A 23,014-nucleotide genomic window follows, 5' to 3' on the forward strand; every position below is an offset into this window, starting at 1 on the left:
GGCCTGAAGAGAGGGAAAGAGATGTGGCCAGTGGATGGGACAATCAACGTACCCAGCATTGATTAAGTTCGCTGTCCTATATGGACACATTTAATGACATCCCAAAACAATTACAGTAGTAACTTCACAGACCATACATCACAGATCACCATAGCAGACACAATAATAATAAAAAAGTTGAAATATTGGAAGAATTGGCAAAATGTGGCATGGACAATGAGGCAAGCACATGCTGTGGAAAAATGGTGCAGACAGATGTGTACAACATGGGGTTGCCACAAACCTGCAGTTTGTAAAAGTGCAATGTCTGCGAAGCACAATCAAAGTGCAGTAAAATGAAGTATGCCTGTATTTTTCTGGGGAGAATCAACTATTGTAATAAGAAGATTTGCAGAATTTTGAACTTTGAAAATATTAAATAAGAACATTGTGTCAATGTTGAATTTTCTAAGCGAAATAATTGTTTTATGGTCACCATAGGAGAGCATCCTTGTTCCAAGGTGATACATGCTCAAATATTCAGGCATGCAGTGGCATGATGCCTGCAATTTATTTTCAAATCATACACAGATACAGATACGCGTGCTCACATATACACAAACACATACACCAAGAGAAGTCAGAATGGTGAAACATGATCAGTTAGCAAATCTAAAAATAAATTATAATAAAACAAAATGAATGGCACAATTTTACTTCATATTATTGCGGTCAGTAATGCTCTAATGTCTTACAAAATCTTTTCTTATATTTCAAATATGTCTTACACTCACATACTTTTAGAATGCCAGCTTTTGTCAATACATTGTCAGCTTCCTCCTACAATACAACACAAAGAGGAGGACCTCAAGAAATTCTCATTTGCACTAATTACCGTCTATATCCTCAGTGCACATTTAAAGAGCTTAGCTCAGGATTTCCCTGGTACACAAAGACCTAGAATACCGTGACGTCCGAGCCCCCGTGGGCCTCGGGCACCTCTTCTGCTGACCCACCCTCCTGCTTCTGTGCCCTTGCTCCATGGCCCAGGCCTGCCGCTGTCCCCGGGAACTGTCCTGGGGCTGGGAACCCACTTTACTCCAGGCCACAGAGCCAGAGGTGCCCAGGAGTCAGCGTCCTCCACACCGGCCCCCAGGGTGGTGTCCAGTAGGCTGGTGTGGGTGCCCAACCCTGTGGACTCAGGGGAGACCCACTGAGGTGGATTTGCATTCCACAGCTTCCTTAAATGGACAGCTATCACGTGGCCTTGTCCCCTTCCTGGTCACTTACCCCACTCTCTCTCACAGGTTTTCCTGCAACACTTTCTTAATACAACTCTTGTACCCAAATCCTTTCTCCGACTGCACCATTCCTATATAAATATATTTCAACGCAGAATTTACCCTGAAGCTCTTATACTAAAATTTTGTATATTCCCTTAATAGATTATAAATCAGTATTGTTCTCCGTATTTGCCCACACATCTTCCAAAATTTCCATGACTCATGACAGCTCTCTTAGTTTCAACCACTCTTCTTTTCTCTGCCTTCACAGAACCAATGTATGATGAGTCTGGTGCCTCAAAAGCCCTCCTTTTCCTCCTCCCCACCTCCAAACTTCCAGATAGTTTCTACTGTGCATGCACCCACACCCCACTTTCCTAGGGAAATATTTATGTACACATCCATATATACACATATATAACATTCATACATTTTATTTAATTATATGCATATGGACTAATTTCAGTGCAGTAATTGTTTAGCTTAAATAACATAATGTACATATTTTCCAACCGTAATAGCCTGACATTATGTCTCTATCTAGAGAATTTGAAAGCATTAAAAAAGTACATAACTGAAGTCAACTATTTTTCTCTGTCTTCTAGATATAGATTTTTGTATATATCTAATTCAGAGAAAAAATAAGCTACTTATAAGGATACATTAAATAAAGTGAAATAAATAAAATAGATTGCTGAGAAAAATAGAAGAATATGGAGGAAAGTGATAAGACGCTAACTTTACTGTAGAGAAAGAACAGGTGAGTCTGGGACAGGGGAGTGGAAAAGTAAGATGTGAGGAGCGTGCCATTTGTGCTACCTGCTTCCCTTATCCTTTCCCTTATGCACCAGTGACATCGTTTCAAAAAGAGTCTTTCTAAATCACTTCACTTAATTGAATTGGCATAGCTCAGAAAAAGAGACATGAAAAGAGAATGATAGCTTTTAAAACTCTAGCTAAATAGTGGGTGTCACCCAGCATTTAAGAGTAAAACTATCTTATAACTAAAAAAAAGAAATTGGAGATTAAATAAAGTTAAAGCCTTTTTACCCCTTTTGAATTAAATGCTGGTGATAATATCCTCCCCTTTAAAGGTTCTAATAATTGGAAACAATATGGGACTTGTCAAAGAAAATTTTAAAAAGCATAGTAAAATGTTTAAATATTTTGAAATTATTTGAAAAAGTAAGTTTGATATTTGTTTTAAACATATATTTTCCCTGAGTCATCTTTTCGAGGTATTATCTTTAAACTATGATTAAAAGATTGCAGAAATGCTGGAAGTTACCCAGAAAGAGCCTGCTAACAAATGAAGCCACTGCCGAAATGGATCACGTTTCTTGTCTCCCCTCTCTGTCTTCCGAACTCCCACAGCTGTTCTGGCCACAGCTCTGATATTTCTCAAGATTAAGTTGCTTTTTTTGCCATAATAATTGCACTGCTTATTATTCACTGTTTCTTTTTTTCAATATAAAAGACAAATGGAGTAAAATGATCTAAGAAGAAACAGCAATTAGCTGCAAATTAAGTAATAACAAATTCTGTGTTTCTCTGGTTTCTATGTGGGTCAGAAAGATCACAAGGAAGGTTGCATGAAAAGGGGGAAACACTAAGAAACACTGGATGTGGCCTTCAGACCTATTCTAGATGTTGACAGCGTGTATTTACTACGGAAAACTCTTTCTCTTGTGAACCCTAAGCAGCAAATAGAATGGAAAATTTAAACAAAACTACCACTACGCTTTTTTACACAACTAAGTATCTATACTCAGGAGACAGGTGTCAGCAACACCTTCACATCTTTTGATTTTATTTTCCTTTTGCCTATCATCTACAAGAAAGGATGCCTTCATCAGGCAACCTACAAGTCAAATACAATTAATGCCCGACTGGCGATGAAAAGAAAATATTAGTTATTAAAAAGAAATCAAATCACTTTCAACTCAGTATTCTTTTTGTTTTAAAATTTCAAGGTGATATTACAGAAGTGAAAATCACAAACTAACAGCGAAAAGCAGATCAACAGGCTTGTATCAGTTGCCCAAAAACATGCGTTTAATTTGAGCATATGTTTTAAAAATCATTAAAATTCCTATTATTTGCATATCCGTCATTAAACCGTTTTCCTGGTTAAAAAAAAAAAAAAAAAAAAACTTCCAGTAGTACCCTGATAGCACTACAATTTACCCTTGATTTGGTAATTTTAAAGATAAAATTATTAGTTGTTTGATTATTAAATTTAGCTTCAATTTTGAGCACATATTTACAATGTTTTCTATTATAAAACCCCAGAAATGTTTATTTTCCCAAACTATGTAGTTCTAATTTTTAAAAGAGAAAAAATACAGTGTAGGATAGATTGGAAAGGAGGGTAAGAGTGATTCTTATAAAAATCCACACAATTCATTTGGTGAATTTAACACAACTTGGATTATCCAGGAGGTTTAAATAATGCAAGTATTTAGATTGACTGATTTTTTGTTAATTTTCAGCATACTTCTGTATGTATAAATGCTGCCTATGAAAAAAATCAGAAAAATGTTTGTAGCAATTAATATAAGCTCAGAATTTTTATCCTACAAGAACATTTGTCTTTCTCTGATGTATTCAGGATATGAGACTATACTTTTCTCTTGTCTATTAATTCATAAGATAAGCTTCACATGAAGTATAAATGACACAAATGTGTCTGCTCTCAAAAGAAGAATTGATTGCTTTTTTTATTGCTAACAATCTTTTCTTCTCATGGTTTGCCACTTCTAGTTTCCATTTAGTTCACCTCATTTTGAGTGCAAAAATCTGAGGATTCCTTCTAGAAATGCAGATGAGGAGATGTAGTTTTCATCTGTAGCATAATAGCAGCAGGGTGGCTGAAGGGAAGCTGGAATAGAAATGGAGGCTCTATCGTCCCAGATGACCTCTTCCTCCGAGGTCCACTTACCAGGACCTTCAATAGAACAGAGAATAGCTCGTTTTGGGAAAAATATATTACATAGGGAAAAAAACCTTGAAATTTACTTGCATTCTTTATTCAATGAATCCTATTTCACCCACTAATTAGAAGTTGACAAACTCCCCCTTTTTAAATGTACTCATCCTCCTTTGCTGTATGATGCAAACGCCCTCAGATAGGGGACCTGCCCCTTCTGTGCCCTACTCTCTCTCCTTGCCCAGCTCCTAGTGAAAATGTACTTGTTCCACTTTACGCTTCCCCCATTTAGCAACATAGCTTGGGGAGATCCCTGTGCCCATAGGGAGAGTGACCTCATTCTGGTTCACATTTCTTGGCATCTGTGCTGGTTTGAAAATATCATGTACCTCAGAAAAGTCATTTTAAGACTGATCCAGTCTTGTGAGGGCAGCCATTTCTTTTAATCTTGATTCAATATGGTAGGATGGAAACATGGTTAAATTATCTCCACGGAGATGTGATACACTCAATTGTGGGTGCGGCATTTGATTAGATGGAGATGTTACTCCACCCATTCCAGGTGGATCTTTATCAGTTTACTAGAATTTTGAAAGGGGAAACATTTTGGAGAAACCTCAGAAACCTCAAGAGCCAACAGAGAGTGAGAGAGCTGACAGGCACATCAGAGCAGAGCTGACACAGATGCTGACACTTGGAGAACAGAGACACAGATGTTTGGAGCCCAGCAGATATCACCATGAGATGTTCAGAAAGCCAGAGTCTGGAGAGAGCCAGTGGAAGCCAAGAGATGAAAGCCAGCTGTGGAGAAGCAAAGAGAAGGACCCCCACAGGAACAGAGTCTGAAAGCAATGGAGCCCAGGAGCAAGGGACGAGCAGATGCCAGCCATGTGCCTTCCCAGCTCACAGAGGGGTTCCTGACCCATTAGCTTTCCTTGAATTAAGATATTCTCCCTGGATGCCTTAGTTCGGACATTTTTATAGGCTTGGAACTGTAAACTTGAAACTTATTAAATACCCATTTTTAAAAGCCATTCCAGTTCTGGTATATTGCATTCTGGCAATTTGCAAGCTAACACAGACTTTGGTACTGAGACGGGGGTGCTGCTGTGGTTTGCAAACACCAAACATGTTGGAACAGCTTTTTAAACGGATGGGGGAAGATTCTGAAAGAGTTGAGAGGAGCTTGATAGAGAAGGTCAAAGAGTGATTCGAGGGGACTGTTGGTAGAAATGTGGGCTCTAAAGATCATTCTAATAAGGCCGCAGACAAAACTGGACGTGTCATTACAAACCGGAAGGAAGGTGTTCTTCGTGGGTGGAAGAAACAATTCGAGATATTTAGCAGAAGAAATTTTCAAGCCAAATGTGGAAAAAAGTGGTCTGGCTTCTCCATGCAGCTTATAGTAAAATGTGAGAGGAAAGAGATAATGAGAACTGAAATCTTGGGTACAAAGAAAACAGACACTGATGGTCTGGAAAATTCTGGGCTTCCAGAAAGTGAAACCCCAGTGAATAGGGTCCCATGTGCAGATTTAAAAAGCACGGAAGAAGTCAGCCATTGCAGGAAGAGCCGGAATTGGAGATGGTATCATCCAGAAAGGATTTACGGACCATCGTATGGGCTGATGGACGTTGAAAGACATAGAAACTCAACAAGAGTGTTCTGGAATGCGTATAAATGGAACCACTGCCAGTCCGGACTCAAAGGGACAAAAGGAACCAATTGAAGGAAAAATGTCTTCAGAGGCAGAACCATGGAAGTTAAGGTCTGGAGCCAGGAGCCTCGGGCTGGGAGAGTGGACCCACTCACAAGCATGGAGGGGGTGAGTCTGCCCCGGAGGCAGAGGGCAGCCCTGCACTGCATTGCTTAGGTAGGGTTGAGATGCCCCAGGTCTTGGAGAGGGTGGAGTGTGTGAACCAGGGGTTGGGGGAGCCTGGAAGGGCGATGCACGTGCCCCAAATATGGCAGGGAGCCCAGGTGTGGCCCCAATGTATGCAGAAGGTGGAGCTGAGAAAAGGTGGTCCCCCCAATGAGCCCCAGTGTTGCAACTCACCCCAGCATTTTGAGAGAGAACAAGGCCATTGTGTAGGCCTTGGAAAGGGCGAGGCTGCTGCTTCCTAAAGCTCTGAGGATAAATCACTCTCAGACTTTGAAATCTAATGGAGTCTGCCCTGCAGGTTTAAGGAGCTGTTTGGGTCCAGCGACTCTTGTGTTACTTCTGTTCTCCCTATGGAAATGGAAGCCTGTATCCTAATAGGGAAATGGAAGCCTGTATCCTAGGACTTTTTCTCCTTTGTGTATTGGAGGCAGATAGCTTGTTCTGAGTTTCACAGGTCCACAGCCACAGGAGAATTTTTGTCTTAGTTTAGACCATGCCTGTAGCTGACTTTGTTCAGATTCTGTACTATTTTAACTTCATATTGTATTTGTATTTTTACTGAAATTTTTTAAGTCTTTGTGCTATTATGATGGAGTGAATGTATTTTGCAAATGAAAAAAAAATTTCTTTCTGGGGTCCAGATGGTGGAATGTACCGGCTTGAAAGTATTATGTACCCCAGAAAAGCCATATTTTAATCCTGATCCAATCTTGTGGGGGCAGCCATTTATTTTAATCCTGATTCAATATGGTAGGATGGAAACATGGTTAAATTATTTCCACAGAGACGTGACACACACAATTGTGGGTGTGGCATTTGATTAGTGGAGATGTGACTCCACCCATTCCAGATGGGTCTTGATCAGTTTACTAGAGTTTTAAAAGGGGAACATTTTGGAGAAACCTCAGAGCCAACTGAGAGGGAGCTGACAGGCACATCAGAGCAGAGCTGACACAGATTCTTGGAGAACAGAGGCACAGATGTTTAGAGAGGTTTGGAGCCCAGCAGATGTCACCATGAGATGTGAAGCTAGCCAGAACCTGGAGAGAGCCAATGGAAGCCAAGAGATGAAACCCAACCCCAGGGAAGCAAAGTGAGGAGCCCCCACAGGAACAGAGGCTGAAAGCAATGGAGCCCAGGAGCAAGGGACCAGCAGATGCCAGCCAGGTGACATCCCAGCTGACAGAGGTGTTCCTGACCCATTGGCCTTTTTTGAATGAAGGTAACCTCTTGTTGGTGCCTTAATTTAGACACTTTCACTTCCTTAGAACTGTAAACTTGTAACTTATTAAAATCCCATTTTTAAAAGCCATTCCAGTTCTGGTATATTGCATTCCAGCAGCTTGCAAACTAACATAGCATCCCAATGTAGAGTATACAGAAGTTGATTTTAGATTTTTCTTTTTTAGATTTTATTTTATTTCATCAGGTGCATGTTAGAGAAAAACCATGCAGAAAGTTTAGAGTTCCCAAATATCCACCACCCATATACACACAGAAAAGTTTTCCTATTATTAATGCTTTGCATTAATGTGGTTCTTTTGTTAGAGTTGATACAAAGCTATTATAATAATTTTACTATTAACTATAGTCCATGGTTTACACAAGAGTTCATTCTTTCTATAGTACAATTCTGTTGTTTTTTTTTTTTCTGGTAACGTATATAGCCTCAAATATATGCCGTAACATTTCCCATTTTGACCAGTTTCAAGTGTCCAGTTCAGCGTTAGTAATACATTCACAAGCCTGAATTGCCATCGTCCTTTACAGAAATTTTTCCATCACCCCATACAGAAACGATCAAATGAGCACTAAGTGCCCATCCTTACCTTACTCCTGCCCTTAGAAACCTCTATTCTGATTTCTGACTGTAAAATCTACATCTAATTTCTCACATAAGGGAGATCATACAGTATTTTTCTTTCTGTTTTTGGCCTATTTCACTCATCATGATGTTTTCAAGGTCCACCCATCTTGTAGCATGTACCAGAACCTAACTCCTCTTGTGGATGGATAATGTTCCTTTGGATGTATATACCACATTTTGCTTATTCAGTATTCCTTCATTGACACTTGGATTGCTTCTACCTGTTAGTAATCATAAATAACGATGCTATGTACATTCATGCACAAATATCTGTCCGAATCCCTGCTTTCATTTATTTGGGGTAAATAGCTGGAATTGTAATTGCTGGATCCACACTTAAATTTTTGAGGAAACACCAAATCATCTTCCACAGTGCTGCACCATTTCACATCCCCAACACAAAGTACAAAGGTGCGTTTCCTCTCCGATACTTGTTATTATACATTTTTTAAATAGTAGCCATCCTGGTGGTATGAAATGGTATCTTACTGTGGTTTTCATCTTTGTTTCCTTGGCAATGAGGTTTAGCATCTTTTTATGTGATTACTGATCATTTTTGTATCTTCTTCAGAAAAATGTCTACTCTAGTCCTTCACCAATTTTTCAGGTGGGTGGTTTGTCTGTTTGTTATTGAGTTGTATATGTTCTTCATATAAATAAATGTGTATTAATTAATATTAAATATATGGCGTCCAAGTATTTCCCCCATTCTGAAGGTGGCCATTTCACTTTCGTGCTAACATTATCTGGTGTTTTCATTCATGATGAAGAACCATTTATGTGCTTTTCTTTGGTGCTTATACTTGTGTAAAGTCCAAAATCCTAAACCTTCTGGGATTTCTATAGCTTTAGTTCTTGTATTTAGGTTTTTGATACATTTTGAGTTATTTTTTTAATATAGTGTGGGGTATGGCCCCTCTTCATTCTTTTGTATAAGGCTATCCAGTTTCTCCAGCAACTTTTGTTGAGAGGAATATTCTTTCCCTATTGAGTCAAAAATTAATTTGCTCTTCTATTCAAGAAAAAAAATGAAAGACAACCAACTGGAAAGGGGGAAGTAGAACTCTCACTCTCTGCAGATGACATGATATTATATTGAAAAATCTATAACAAAGCAACTTGGGCTAATAAACAAATTCAGCAAAGTGTATTTAAAGATCAAATTACAAAAATCAATAGTGTTTCCAAACACTAGTAATGAACAATCTGAGGAGGAAAACAAGACAAAAATCATTTAATATTGCAACTAAAAGAATCAAATATTTAAGAATAAATATAGCCAAGAATGTAAATGACTTATACATAAAACTTCCTTAAAAGAAATCAAAGAAGAGCCAAATAAATGAAAGGACATTTCATGCTCATGAATTGGAACACTGAATATTTTCAAGGTGCAAATTCTACCCCAAACAATGTATAGACGTAGTGAAAAACCAACCTAAACCACAAAAGCCTTCTTTGTGGAAACAGAAAAGTCAATCAACAAATTTATTTGAATGGCTGAAGGTCCCCAAATTGTTAAAACATCTTGAAAAAGAGGAACCAGTTTATAGGTCTCACACTTTCTGACTTCAAAAACATATTACAACGCTACATTGGTCAAACAGCATTATACTGGCAAAAGGAATTAATCAAAGGCTCAGAAATAACCCCTCATATCTATAGCAAATTGAGTTTTTAAGATTGTTTTGCATTTAATTTTATGAGGAATCTCAGATTTGACTTTTTAAAGTCTTTATGTACTTTTTATTGAATCATCTTGACATACCATCTTGATTAGTTCACTGGAATCCTTTAAAAGAGGAAACATTTTGGAAAATATCAGAGCCACAATAGCCATGAGAACTACAAGAGCCCACACAGCCAGAGACCTTCAGAGATGAAGAGGGAAAACACCCCCAGGAGAGCTTCATGGAACAAGAAGCCTGGAGAGAAAGCGAGCAGAGGTCACCTTTCTGCCATGTGCCTTTCCACTTGAGAGAGAAACCCTGAACGTCATCAGCCTTCTTGAACCAAGGTATCTTTCTCTGGATGCCTTAGATTGAACATTTCTATGGCCTTGCTTTAATTTGGACATTTTCACAGCCTTAGAATGGTAAAACTGCAACTTAATAAATTCCCCCCTTTTAAAAGCAAAAAACAAAAGTCTTTATGTATTTTATTGAGATATCAGGACATACCATAAAACCTATCCAAGGCATGCTATCAGTGATTTTCCATACCATCACCTGGTTGTGTATTCATCACTATGATCATTTTTTGAACATTTGCATTACTCCAGAAAATGAAGTTAAAATTAAAAAGAAAACACCAAACATCCCATACCACTTAACCCCTACCCCTCCCTCTTATTGACCACTAGTAATGCAATAGTCACAATTTTCAGGCTTAAAATAGAGGTAGGTTAAATAAAGACAGTGCAGTATTGACATATATATATATATATATATGTATGTGGAACAAACAAAACATCTAGAAATAGATCCATAAAAACGCTGGCAACTGCCTCTCTTTTTTTGGCAATGCAGTTATACAATCATTACCTAAGACCAGGAACACTGGATTACAGTCCAACAAATGGCCTTGGGAAAAGTCGATGTCCATGTGCAAAATGGATCAAAGACCTAAATGTAAGAACCAGGACTATAAAAACTTCAGGAAGCATTGTTAGACAATGGTTTCTTAGACCTTACACTAAAAGCATGAGCAGCAAAATATAAAATATATGAATGAGACCGCATCAAAATTAAAAACTTCTGCTCATTGAAGGACTTCATCAATAAATAAAAATATGACGTACAGAATGGATGAAAATATTTGAAAACTACATACGTAATAGGGGGTTAATTTCCAGAATCTATATAGAAAACCCTTGTGCCAGTTTGCTAAATCTACCAGAATGCAATATACCAAAAAATGGATTGGCTTTTGCAAAGCATATTTATTAGGTCTCAAGTTTACAGTTCTAAAGCCATGAAAATGCCTGATTTGAGGCATCAAGAAGGTGATACCTGCATCGTGAAGAAAGTCCACTGGCATCCGGAACACCTCTGTCATTGCATGGTCGGTGTCTGCTGGTCCTTGCTCCTGGTTCTTTGCTTCCAGTTTCTGATTCCTGTGGCTTTCTCTCTGTGTCCTGCAAGTTTTCTCTTAGCATCTCTGGGCATTACTCTGTCTAAGTGTCTGTGAGCACTCTCTTAGCTTCTTCAGGGAAAACACTGAATTTCATATCTTAGATTAGCATCTTCCGGGTCATTTTCTGCCTCTAAGCTGCAGTCCAAAATGCCTCTCCTCAAAAAGATTCCAGTAAGAAAGTTAAGACCGACCTTGAATGGGCAGTGTCACATCTCCATGGAAATAACTTAATTGAAGATCCCATCCAAAAATAGGTCTACTCCTATGAGATTGAATTAAAAGAACATGGCTTTTCTTGTGTAGTTTCAAACCAGCACAGCCCGCAATTCAAAAATAAAAGATAAAACAACCAAATCATAGAAGAGCTAAAAATGTGAATAGGCATTTCTCTAAAGAAGATAAATAAATGGCCAAAAAGTGCACGAAAAGATGATTAACATCATTAGCCATCAAGGAAGTGCAAATCAAAACCACAATGAAATATCACTTTACACTAGAACAGCTACTCTTAAGAAAACAGGAATAACCAGTGTTGGAGAGGGTATGGGGAAGCAAGGAGTAGTCCTCGTGGGAATGGAAAATGGTGTGCCACTGTGGAAATGGTTTGGTGCCCCTCATGAAATGAAGTATAGAGTCACCAAATTGCCCAGCCTTCCGACTTCTGGGCACATACTCAAAAGAATTGAAAGCAGTAAGTGGAGATATTTGCACAACGGTGTTCATGTGGCATTATTCCCAATTGCCAAAAGAAGGAAGTAGCCCAAGTACCCATTCAACAGATGAATGGGTAAGTAGAATGTGGTGCATATATTATGCAGCCAGGAAAATGAATGAGTTTCTGGTGTGACATGAATGAACCTTGAACATCTCATGTTGACTGAAATATCGCAGACACAAAAGGACAAATGTTGTACGATATCGCATATGTAACAATTACAGTAAGCAAAATCATAGAACCAGAGATGAGAGCACAGGTTAGCAGAGCAGGGGAAGGGCTAGGGAGCGAGGAGTCAAGGCTTAACTGGTGTGGAAATCCTTCGGGATGAGGGATGATCGTGGTAGCTCCGCAACATTGCGAATGGAATTAACACCATTAAATTGTATGTCTGAATTTGGTTAAAGGGAGAAATTTCAAGTTGTATAAATGTTACTGAAATAAAAATTAAAAGGCAGTTAAAATATTTGCTGAAAGATGGAAACATGAATATTCATTGTTAACCCTGAAAATCTGATGCATTAGAGTTCCTATTAAATGAGCTTAGGGTCTGAATCCAGATTTGCCCTTTATTTGACACATACACAATAAAAAGATCAGAGAAAAAATGGGAAAAAATGAGAGAAAGAAAAATAATTTTATAGTAAAAAGTGATTCACAATTTTGAAATATATAGATGGTACATGTTTACAAAGATAAAAGGAGCATTTTCTATGTTCATTATTACACATGGAGAGTCCATTTCTGGATAATTTATGCCATATTAATTTCATTTTGTGTTACTCAGAAATATCCCAGATGTTAAAGTCATAAATGCTCATTTTCTGAATAATGTCTTAATACATCAGATAGTTCAACTCAATTCAATACAGTCTTTTCAATTCAATTCAATCAAGCCAGTATATATCAGAGACCTTCTGTTTTGTAGTTCTGTGTAGCTGCAGAAAAAAAGATTAGCAAATGAAATCTAATTCCTACTTCCCTGTATTTCAAAATCTTGCAAGAGAAAAAATCAGCATATGTATAAATAGCAATCAGTATGATGAGTGATTCAGTGGCACACAGAGGCATCACTGTCAGTATATCACCAACATCTCTGCCGTGCAGCTTCAAAAGCACGTTATCTAGTAACAAAATCTATAGATTCAAACCATAGAGTCGTTCCTATTTGAAGGAAACCATAGCATAAAATGTATATTACCTTCATTTTTCATTAAAATCATGCTTTTATGATCCCTAATACTTAGAACATATTTTATTGAGCATAATCTTGATCTCATTAAAAATAAATATGGCAGAAAACCATGTAGGGGGGAGAATGAATGGACAAAAGAAGTTTAATACTGGTGTTTCCTCAAATTAGGGCAATCCTTAGTAACGAGATAAAATACAATAACTCAAGGGCAATTTTGCTTCTGGATTCCCATTTGAGGTTTTGGCATATGAAAACTCTTAACTGATCCTACTGAAACAGAGTTTACATCTGTATTTATTGCCAATTATTTTCCACCGATATTTACCTTTTTCTTTTATTATTTTATAATATTGGATATTTCATTTATATATCATATGTAATTGCATATATTATGTACATTTCCCTTTATTACAGAAGTTTTGGGTTTACAGAACAACCGTGTTTAAAATGCAGGATCCCCATATACCATACCAAAACAATATCTTGCATTGATGTGGAACATGTTTTACAATTGATAATAGCATATATTTTTTATTATTTTACTATTAACTAAGGTCCATGGTTTAATTTACAGTTCACTGTTTGTATAGTACACTCCCATAGTTTTTTTTTAATGTTCTGTTACCATGTACACAGTGTAATGTTTCCCCTCTTAATCATATTCAGATATATATTTTAGAACTGCTAATTGCAATCACAATGTCGTACTACCATCACCACTATCCATTACCAAGACATTTACATTATTGCTAATAAGAATGTTGTTCATTTTAAGCTTTAATTTCCCATTCCCTGTCCTAATACAATCCCTGGTAAACTAGTAGATTCTGACTCTGAATTTGCTTATTCTAGTGGTTTTAAACCAGTGAAATCACACAGTGTGTCCTTTTGTGTCTGGCTTATTTCACCTAACATGATGTCGTCAAGTTCATCCACGCCGCTACATGTGTCAGCTCCTACTCATCTTTGTGATGAATATTACTGCGTTGTACGCACATACCACACCTTTTCCATTCATCAGTTGAGGGATACTTGGGTTGTTTCGTCTTTTGGCAATTGTCAATAATGCAGCTACGAACATTGGTGCAAATATCTGTTTGTGTCCCTTCTTTCCATGATTTTTGGTATATAACTCATACTAAGATTGCTGGGTCATATGGAAGTTCTGTACTTAGCTTTCTGAGGAACCACTAAAAATATTTCCAGAGCGACTGTACCATTTTACATTGCCACCAGCAATGATTGAGTGTTTGTATTTCTCTGAATCCTTGCCAGCACCTGCTATTTACAGTTTCTTTTTTTTAAGCAACCATTCTAATGGGTGTAAAATGGTATCTCATTGTGGTTTTGATTTGCATTTCCCTGATGGCTAATGATACCGAATGTATTAGTTAGGGTTCTCTAGAGAAACAGAATCAACAGGGAACCCTTGCAAATATAAAATTTATGGAAGTGTCTCACGTGACCGTAGGAACGCAGAGTCCAAAATCCACAGGGCAGGCTGCGAAGCCGACGACTCCAATGGATGGCCTGGATGAACTCCACAGGAGAGGCTCACCAGCCAAAGCAGGAATGCAACCTGTCTCCTCTGGGTCCTCCTTAAAAGGCTTCCCATGATTGGATTTAGCATCACTAATTGCAGAAGACACTCCCCTTTGGCTGATTACAAATGGAATCAGCTGTGGATGTAGCTGACATGATCATGACCTAATCCTATGAAATGTCCTCATTGCAACAGACAGGCCAGCACTTGCCCAATCAGATGAACAGGTACCACAACTTGGCCAAGTTGACACCTGTCCCTAACCATGACACCGAACATCTTTTCATGCATTTTCTGGCTATTGGTATATCTTCTTTGGAGAGATACTTGCTCAAGTCTTTTGCCCATTTTTTTTTAGTTGGGTTGTTTCTAAGCAAAGAAAGTTAAGAGGATTCTATCTTTTTGTTGTTATTGTTGTTAAGTTAAATGATTCATATGTGAATTAAAAATTATATTATTTATTATAGTAATCATATATGTTCCTTTGTTATATATGTTGCTTCCAAATATTTACTCCCATTGAGAAAGTTGTCTTTTTACTTTCATAATAATGCCCTCTGAAGAACAGAAGTTTTTAATTTTACGAGGTCCCATTTACTGTTTTCCTTTTATTACTTGTGCTTTGGGTGCGATGCCTAAAAAGCATCGTCTAACACAATGTCCTAAAGACCCTTCCTTACATTTTCTTCTAGGATTGTGATGGTTCTAGCCCTTATATTTAGGTCTTTGATCCATTTTCAGTGGATTTTTGCATAGGGTGTGAAGTAGGGGTGCTCTTTTTTTTTCTTGTGAATGGAGATCCAATTTTCCAAGCACCATTTTTTGAGGATAATATTATTTCCAAATTGAGTTGCCTTTGCCACTTCATCAAAAATCAGTGGTTTTTTTTTTGGGGGGGGGACAGTGCGATGGTGGCTCAGTGGCAGAGTTCTTGCCTAACATGCCGGAGACCTGGGTTCGATTTCCAGTGCCTGCCCATGCAAAATAAAGAAATAAATAAATAGAAAAATCAGTTTTTCCATAAACGTGAGGATTGATATCTGAGATCTCAGTTCTATCCCATTGGTCTATATATCTGTTCTCGTCCCAGCGCCACATTGATTTGATAACTGTGGCTTTGTAATTAGATCAGAAGTGTGGGTCCTCCATCATCTTTCTACTTTTTCAAGACGGCTTTGACTATTCAGGCCCCTTTTCCCTTCAATACGAATTTGATGACTGGCACTTCCATTTCTGCAAGGAAAGTTGCTGAAATTTTTATTGGGATTGCATTGAATCCATAAATTGCTTTGGCCCATGTTCTAGTTAGTTGGCTGCCAGAATGCATTATACCAGAAATGCAACGGTTTGTAAAAGGGGGAATTTACTAAGTTCCTAGATTACAGTGCTAAGGCTATAAAAATATCCAAATTAAAGCCAAAGACATGTCCAATCTAAGGCATTAAGGGAAAAATACCTTGGTTCAAGAAGGTCAATGACATTCAGGGTTTCTCTCTCAACTGGAAAGGCACATGGTGAATATGCAATTTCTGCTAACTTTCTCTCCAGGCTTCTTGTTTCATGAATTTCCCCAGGGACATATTCCTTCATCTCCAAAGGTCTCTGGCAGCATGGGCTCTCATGATTTCATGGCTCTCTCACTGCTCTGCCAACATTTTCCATAATGTTTCCTCTTTTAAAGGATTCCAGTAAACTAATCAAGACCCACCTGGAATGGGTAGAGTCACATGTCCATCTAATCCAAGTGAGTCACTTCTCCATGGAGGTAACCTAATCAAGTTTCCAACATACAGTACTGAATAGTGTTTAAAAGAAAAGGTTGCTTCCACACGTTTGATTAGAATTAAAATATGATTTTTCTAAGGTACATAAATCCTTTCAAACCAGCACAGGTAGTATTGACATCTTAATGATATTTAGTCTTTCCAATCTGTGAACACAGAATATCTTTCCATGTTATTCATGTCTTCTTTAATTTCATTTGTTTCATAGTTTTCTGGGAACAAGTCTTTCACAAACTTGATTAGATTTAGTCCTAGGTATTTGATTCTTTAAGTTGCTATTGTGTGTGGAATATTTATCTTGGTTTTTTCTTCTGTTGGTACTTTGCTTGTGTACAGAAACACTAATGATTTTTGTGAGTTGATCTTTTATCCTGTAATGATGCTGAATTCATTCATTAGCTCCAGGAGTGCAATTGTGGATTTTTCCAGACTTTCTGTATATAAGATCATATCATCTGAAATTAGGAAAAGTTTTATTTCTTCCTTTCCAATTTAGAAGCATTTTATTTCTTTTTCTTGCCTAATTGTTCTTTCAAGAACTTCCAGTACAATGTTGAATATTGGTGGTGGCAGAGGGTATCCTCGTCTTGTTCTTGATTTTAGAGGGAAAGGTTTCAGTCTTCACCATCAAAGTAGAATGTTAGCTGTGGGCTTTTCATATATTCCCTTTATCATGTTGGGGAAGTTTCTTTCCTTTACTACTGTTCTAAGGGCTTTTAACAAGAAAGAATGCTGTATTTTGTCAAATACATTTTTTTTTCATTGAGATGATTATGGTCTTGTCCCTCATTCTGTTAATGTGGCGTATTACATTAAATGATTTCATGTTAAGCCAACCTTACATGCCAGGGATAAACTCCATTTGATCATGGTATATAATTCTTTTATATGTTGTTGGATTTGGTCTGCTAGTATTTTGTTCAGGATTTTTGCATCTCTATTCATAAGATATTGGTTTCCAATGTTCTTTCTTTGTGGTATCTTTATCTGGCTTTGGTATGAGGCTGATGTTGGCCTCATATAATGAGTTAAGGAGTGCTCTCCTCTTCAAGTTTTTGGAAATGCTACAGCAAGATTGGAGTTAAGCCTTCTTGAAATGTTTGGTAGAATTCCCCTGTGAAGCCATCTGGATCTGGGCTTGAGAATTTGTCCACTTCAGCTATGTTATCTAATTTATGTGCATACGGTTGTTCACAACATCCACCAATAGTCCTTTTTCATTTCAGCGGGGTCAGTAGTACTACACCCTTTTCATTTCCGATCTTCTTTATTTGTATCCTCTTTTTCCTCTTGTCAGTCTGTCTGAACTTTTGTTAATTTTGTTGATCTTGGCAAGGAACCAGCTTTTGATTATCTTGATTTTCTCCATTTTTTTCTCTCATTTATCTCCTCTCTAACCATTGCTATTTCCTTTCTTATGGTTATTTTAATTTTCTTTTTTTTAAGTTCTTTTGGTTTTGAGACTTCTTCTATGATTTGAAGTACTTTTTCTTCTTTAATGTAAGCATTTAGATCTATAAATTTTCTTTCTTAGCACCAAATTTGCTGAATCCCATAAGATTGGATATGGTGTATTTTCATTTTCATTTGCCTCAAGATATTTCCTAATTTTGCTTCTGATTTCTTCTTTAACCCATTAGTTGTTTGAGTATGTTGGGTGATATCTATATATTTGTCAATTTTCCATTTCTCCTTCCTCACTGGATACTGTACAGTCCTTTAACATAGGCCACCAGCCTCCTCCTCCTCTCCCTGGGTGCTGGACAGTCCTTTACCTTAGTCCACCTCCTTCTCCCTGGGTGCTGGACAGTCCTTTACCTTAGTCCACCTCCTTCTCCCTGGGTGCTGGACAGTTCTTTACCTTAGTCCACCTCCTTCTCCCTGGGTGCTGGACAGTTCTTTACCTTAGTCCACCTCCTTCTCCCTGGGTGCTGGACAGTCCTTTACCTTAGTCCACCTCCTTCTCCCTGGGTGCTGGACAGTCCTTTACCATAGTCCACCTCCTTCTCCCTAGGTGCTGGACAGTCCTTTTCCCTAGTCCACCAGCCTTCTCTTCCTCCTTCTCTTCCTGGGTGCTGGACAGTCTTTCCCTGTAGTCCACCAGCCTCCTGCTGGGTCTGTACACTGATCTTCTTCCTCTGTCATTTCAGACAGTTCCTGCCTGTTTGGAGGTTGCTCAGTTGGATGTACTGAGCTCTTGGGCTCAATAATCTGCCATTTTACCTGGAAGTGTTTATGTTCTCTCTTAACACTACATTGATTATTTTTTCTTTTTCCTTCTAATATATGACAGTTACTTTAGAATATATATTTTGTGATTTTCTCAAATATTATTGCTTTTTTAAATTTCAATCTCCCTATAGATTCTTACAAATAGTGTGTTCTTTTGTTTGTTTATTTGTATGCCATTTTGTGGGGTCACATTTCATTCTTTTTTCCATGTAAGTGTCCCATTATTGCAGCACCATTGTTGAATATTTGTTCATTTTTTGTTTGTTTGTTTGTTTGTTCTTCTGGCAGGGAAATGCATAGGTGTACATAGTGACTTGTAGTTAAATTTTTTATTAAATTATTTCCTCAGGTTTTTCTCTCAAGTACACTTGAGCAAAGATTAGCAGCTGTCCGCCGCTCAGATTCATCTCTTTCACTTTGCATCATGATTCAGGTAAACACCTGGATGGAAAGCGGCGCATAGTGCTGGCTTCTCTGTACCATTCCTTTCTCTCTGGCAGTGGACCCCTAGAGTTCTGGCTCTCTCGCACCCTCAAACACCTTTAAAACATATCTATCTCCTTTTTAAAAATGTTATTCTATTTTTCTGATTATTCTTGATGGAGAATATTAGTTTGCTGCAAGACACTGTTGTAAATATAAATGGAAGTCAACTCAATTTAATCAATCTATATAAAATGATTTATTTAATAGAATATTTGGTGCCTCTTTTTTCAAAGGGAGAGTTTTTTTTTAATTTTTTGCCACCCAAATTTCAATATATAAAGCAAAGGGGTAAATATGTATTTATGATTACTTTTTCAATTTAAAGCATAATTTACTTATCATCTTCCCTTAAGAAATATTCATCGTTATTATAGTCACTATGTGGTCTTGGTAATTTGTTTTGTATTCCAGATTCCATCTCAAAGACCTATTTGTGTACTGTAAATGCTGAATCTGAATTACAAATCTACATACCCATTTATCAATTATAAGATCTCTTTTAAAAACCCTTTGAAGTTATGTTTCTTAAATAATAAGTTTAGTTATGTTGGAAAGGAGGAAATGGATGGAAATGTGGAAGAGATTAGAAGAGATCAAAGGAGGAAAAGATTGCCATTTCTAACTGGGAATTTCATTTTTGCATAATGTGTAATATACGTAAATCTCTTTTTTAAAAAGTATTCAAAACTTTAATGCTTATAATTTTGGATTTATTGAATCCTTTTCAAAGTACACATTGCTATATGTCATATATGCTCATACTTCCGTATCTTGTAAATGCTAAGTCCAATTTTTTTCACTCATTTCCAGATAAATTGTTCATTGCATTCTGAGGAAGTCATGGACACACTCCGGGGCCTCTTCCCACTCCCCAACAAGCCCCTTCCTTTCCTCCTGCTGCTGGTCTTGGTTCAGGTGTTGCCTGCGTTTCCTCTACCTCTTGCTTGCGTGCAGGTCTTTGGTATGTTTGCATTTCCCAGGAGGCTGCAGGCAGCTGGGGGGCCCTAAACCTTAGGCAGCTCCAGCTGCTTGTCCAGGCACAAGCCTTGGATGCCGGCAGAGCCCCCTCCCTGTGGGGCGCATCGAAGCTCAGCACTCAGGCTGCACAGGGGCCCCTCTACCGCCCCATGACGAGAGGCTTTCAGGCCTGCAAGTAAACGGCCTGGAGCTGGCCGTAACTGACACAGAGCAGAGCAAAGAGCTGCCATCCACCAGCCTTGACCCAAGTGGTGGACCTCCCGGGGCGAGCAGGCCAGGTGGGATTCCCTGCTCCTCTGCATCCTTTTCACCATGAAGTAATAAAGCCTATAGCCTTTGGCTGATTAAGTAATAGAGCAGCCCCCTGCTCAGGGTCTCTGTGCCTGGCCTGGGTTCCCAGGATGCGCACACAGCATCCCACTCCCCACCCGCTGTGGCAAACAGAGGTGGGCCCTCTGCACCTGCCCCTTCAGCAGAGGATCCGCTGGGCGGTCAGCAGAGGACCCGCTGGGCGGTCAGCAGAGGAGCCGCTGGGCGGTCAACAGAGGACCCGCTGGGTGGTCAGCGGTCAGCAGAGGACCCGCTGGGCGGTCAGCAGAGGGCCCGCTGGGCGGTCAGCAGAGGACCCGCTGGGCGGTCAGCAGAGGGCCCGCTGGGCGGTCAGCAGAGGGCCCGCTGGGCGGTCAGCAGAGGGCCTGCTGGGCGGTCAGCAGAGGGCCCGCTGGGTGGTCAGCGGTCAGCAGAGGGCCCGCTGGGTGGTCAGCAGAACACTGCGGGGGCCGCGGTGGAGCAGCAGCCTGTGCCCCCGGCTCTGTGGGTTCCGCTCGCACCCGCAGCCTGCAAGCTTCTCCACCACCACCCCCCAGTTCAGGTGGCTTCGCCAGAACCACTGGGGAGTGCACGTGTTTCCTGTGGCAAACTGTGGAAATTCTGGTCAATAGATGAAAACGTCTGAGTGCTAGATGTGACCAAGTAGTCATCTCAGTGTTTGCCCTCATCCACTCTCCTCCCAGCAGTGTGTGAGCTCCTGGTGGGTATATACTTACCAGCTCTCAACAGTCTAGGATGTTTTCATTTTCACTAATTCAATGCATAAAAGTACTATCCCATTTTTATCGGGATAAATTCCATTTATTGGAATTTTATGGAATAAATCCCATTTACTGAAATTTTATAAATAACAATGTCAAATAAGTTTCATGTGTCTGTGGCTATTCATATTTCTTCTACAAATTGCCTGCACATATCCTTTATACAGTCTTTTCCCAAAGAGATTCTCACCAAAAGGCTAATAGTGTTTTTTGCACATCATGCTTAGCTGGTGGGCTGTACAAAAGTCGGCAGTAGACTAGATTTTGCCCACAAGTAACCATTTGCCAGCTTCAATCCTATACAGTTGTTCATATCTTATTGAATAGTTGAGTTCCTTCTTATAATCTGACCTTCATGTTTTTCAGTTACATATATTTCCAATACCTAATTTACTGTCTGTCTTACTGAGATGAGAAAATTGTCTTATGGGTTACATTTATAAGTGATTTTAATAATTTCAAACATATATAATTGTTTTTACATTCATCCAAATTTATGTTTAAAACTTCCTGATGAATTATTTTTATCATTATGTAGTTACCCATTTCACCCCAAACTATCTTAAATTTGTTTAATCTACAAAACCCCATCTATCTTCAGTTCATAATTTACCAGGTATGTCTCTTACATTTTTAGTATGTAAAATCTTTCACTATGCTTTATAAACATCCCCTTGTAAAAAGTTTATAGATGAGTTTTTAATCCAATCTGAATATATCTTTAATTAAATTGTTAATTCTAGTGTTCTTATATTTATTCTGATTACCAACGTATTTAGTTTGTCTCCTTATAAAATGGAGACTCCTATGGTTTTGTGAACACTATATTACTTAATACGTCAGGGATTTGGAACAATCCTTGACAGATAGAGGATTTAAATTTTAAACATTACAAGTAACTGCTATTATTATCTTCATCTTTTGTGCTTTCCGTTTTCCTTATTTTACCATGTTTTTCTCCTCTTCCAGTGCTATCCTGAAGATTTACTTGTTTTAAATCACCTCTCCCATTCTCCTAGCTTAGGCGTTACATGTCCTACCTCTATGTCATACTTTTACAATGTGTATTAAATACAGTTACTCTTCCAATGCGCGTTTGACATAGTTACTCTCTCTGAGACACACTTCAAGGACACTTCAACTCGAGTCACCCCTGCCCTCAAATACTTAGCACTATTGTGTTTTACTTCGCCTGCCCTCCAAATTAGTCATCAATATTATTTTTATGGTGTTAGTACATTTAAGATGGCATGCAATTAACAATTATTTGCTTAATACGCCATCTTGCATGGCTGGCACTCTTTTCTGGTTTCATTTAGTTTTTAAATTAATACCTATTAGCTATAAACTGTCCCAGTGTTTACTGATCTGCAATTGGCTCTATTTAGTCTCCATTTGGAAATGATAGTTTAATAGTGCATGAATTTCTAGTTTGACAATTATTCCCCTTAATACCTTAAAGACTATTTCACTAAAATTTTTGGTTTTAATGCTGTGACATCTGCTGTGTTTCTAAAAGTGGTTCTTTCTAAGCAATCTTCCTCTTTAGTTTCTTTGAAGACATTTCTCTGAAACTTTGTCACACAATTTCAGTACTGTTTGTCTGGGTGTAGATTTCTTTTTGTTTAATTCTGGTTCCCAAAGTTCTTGAAGTCTAATTTAGTCACTTGTTATCTTGGCTGTCTCATATTTGAATATTCTGCAATTTTTTATTGTGCATCAGATTATGTGACGCATAATCAGAGGCCATAGTATGTGGCCTGGTTTGCAGGTATTTGCCTCCAGAGTTTTGTCTATGTACATCCTTTGAGAGGCCCCATCAACATTTCAACGTTGCTTCTTGGCTGGAGAAGAATCAAGTTCATAAAGCAGCCGGGTATCTGCTTGCCCTGCAAATCACACTACAAATGCAGTT

General features: G+C 38.4%; 1 long non-coding RNA gene across 1 annotated transcript in view; it reads left to right on the forward strand.

The window, feature by feature from the left end:
* The window catches only part of LOC143669998 (uncharacterized), a 46,724-nt gene that overhangs the window by 21,505 nt on the left and 2,205 nt on the right, over positions 1-23,014 (forward strand). Inside the window, exon 6 of the long non-coding RNA XR_013169200.1 lies at positions 19,841-19,991. This is a non-coding gene — a long non-coding RNA (uncharacterized LOC143669998). The remainder of the gene's footprint in view (positions 1-19,840; positions 19,992-23,014) is intronic.

This window comes from Tamandua tetradactyla, chromosome 26, assembly GCF_023851605.1.
Source record: "Tamandua tetradactyla isolate mTamTet1 chromosome 26, mTamTet1.pri, whole genome shotgun sequence".
Lineage (NCBI taxonomy): Eukaryota > Metazoa > Chordata > Mammalia > Pilosa > Myrmecophagidae > Tamandua > Tamandua tetradactyla.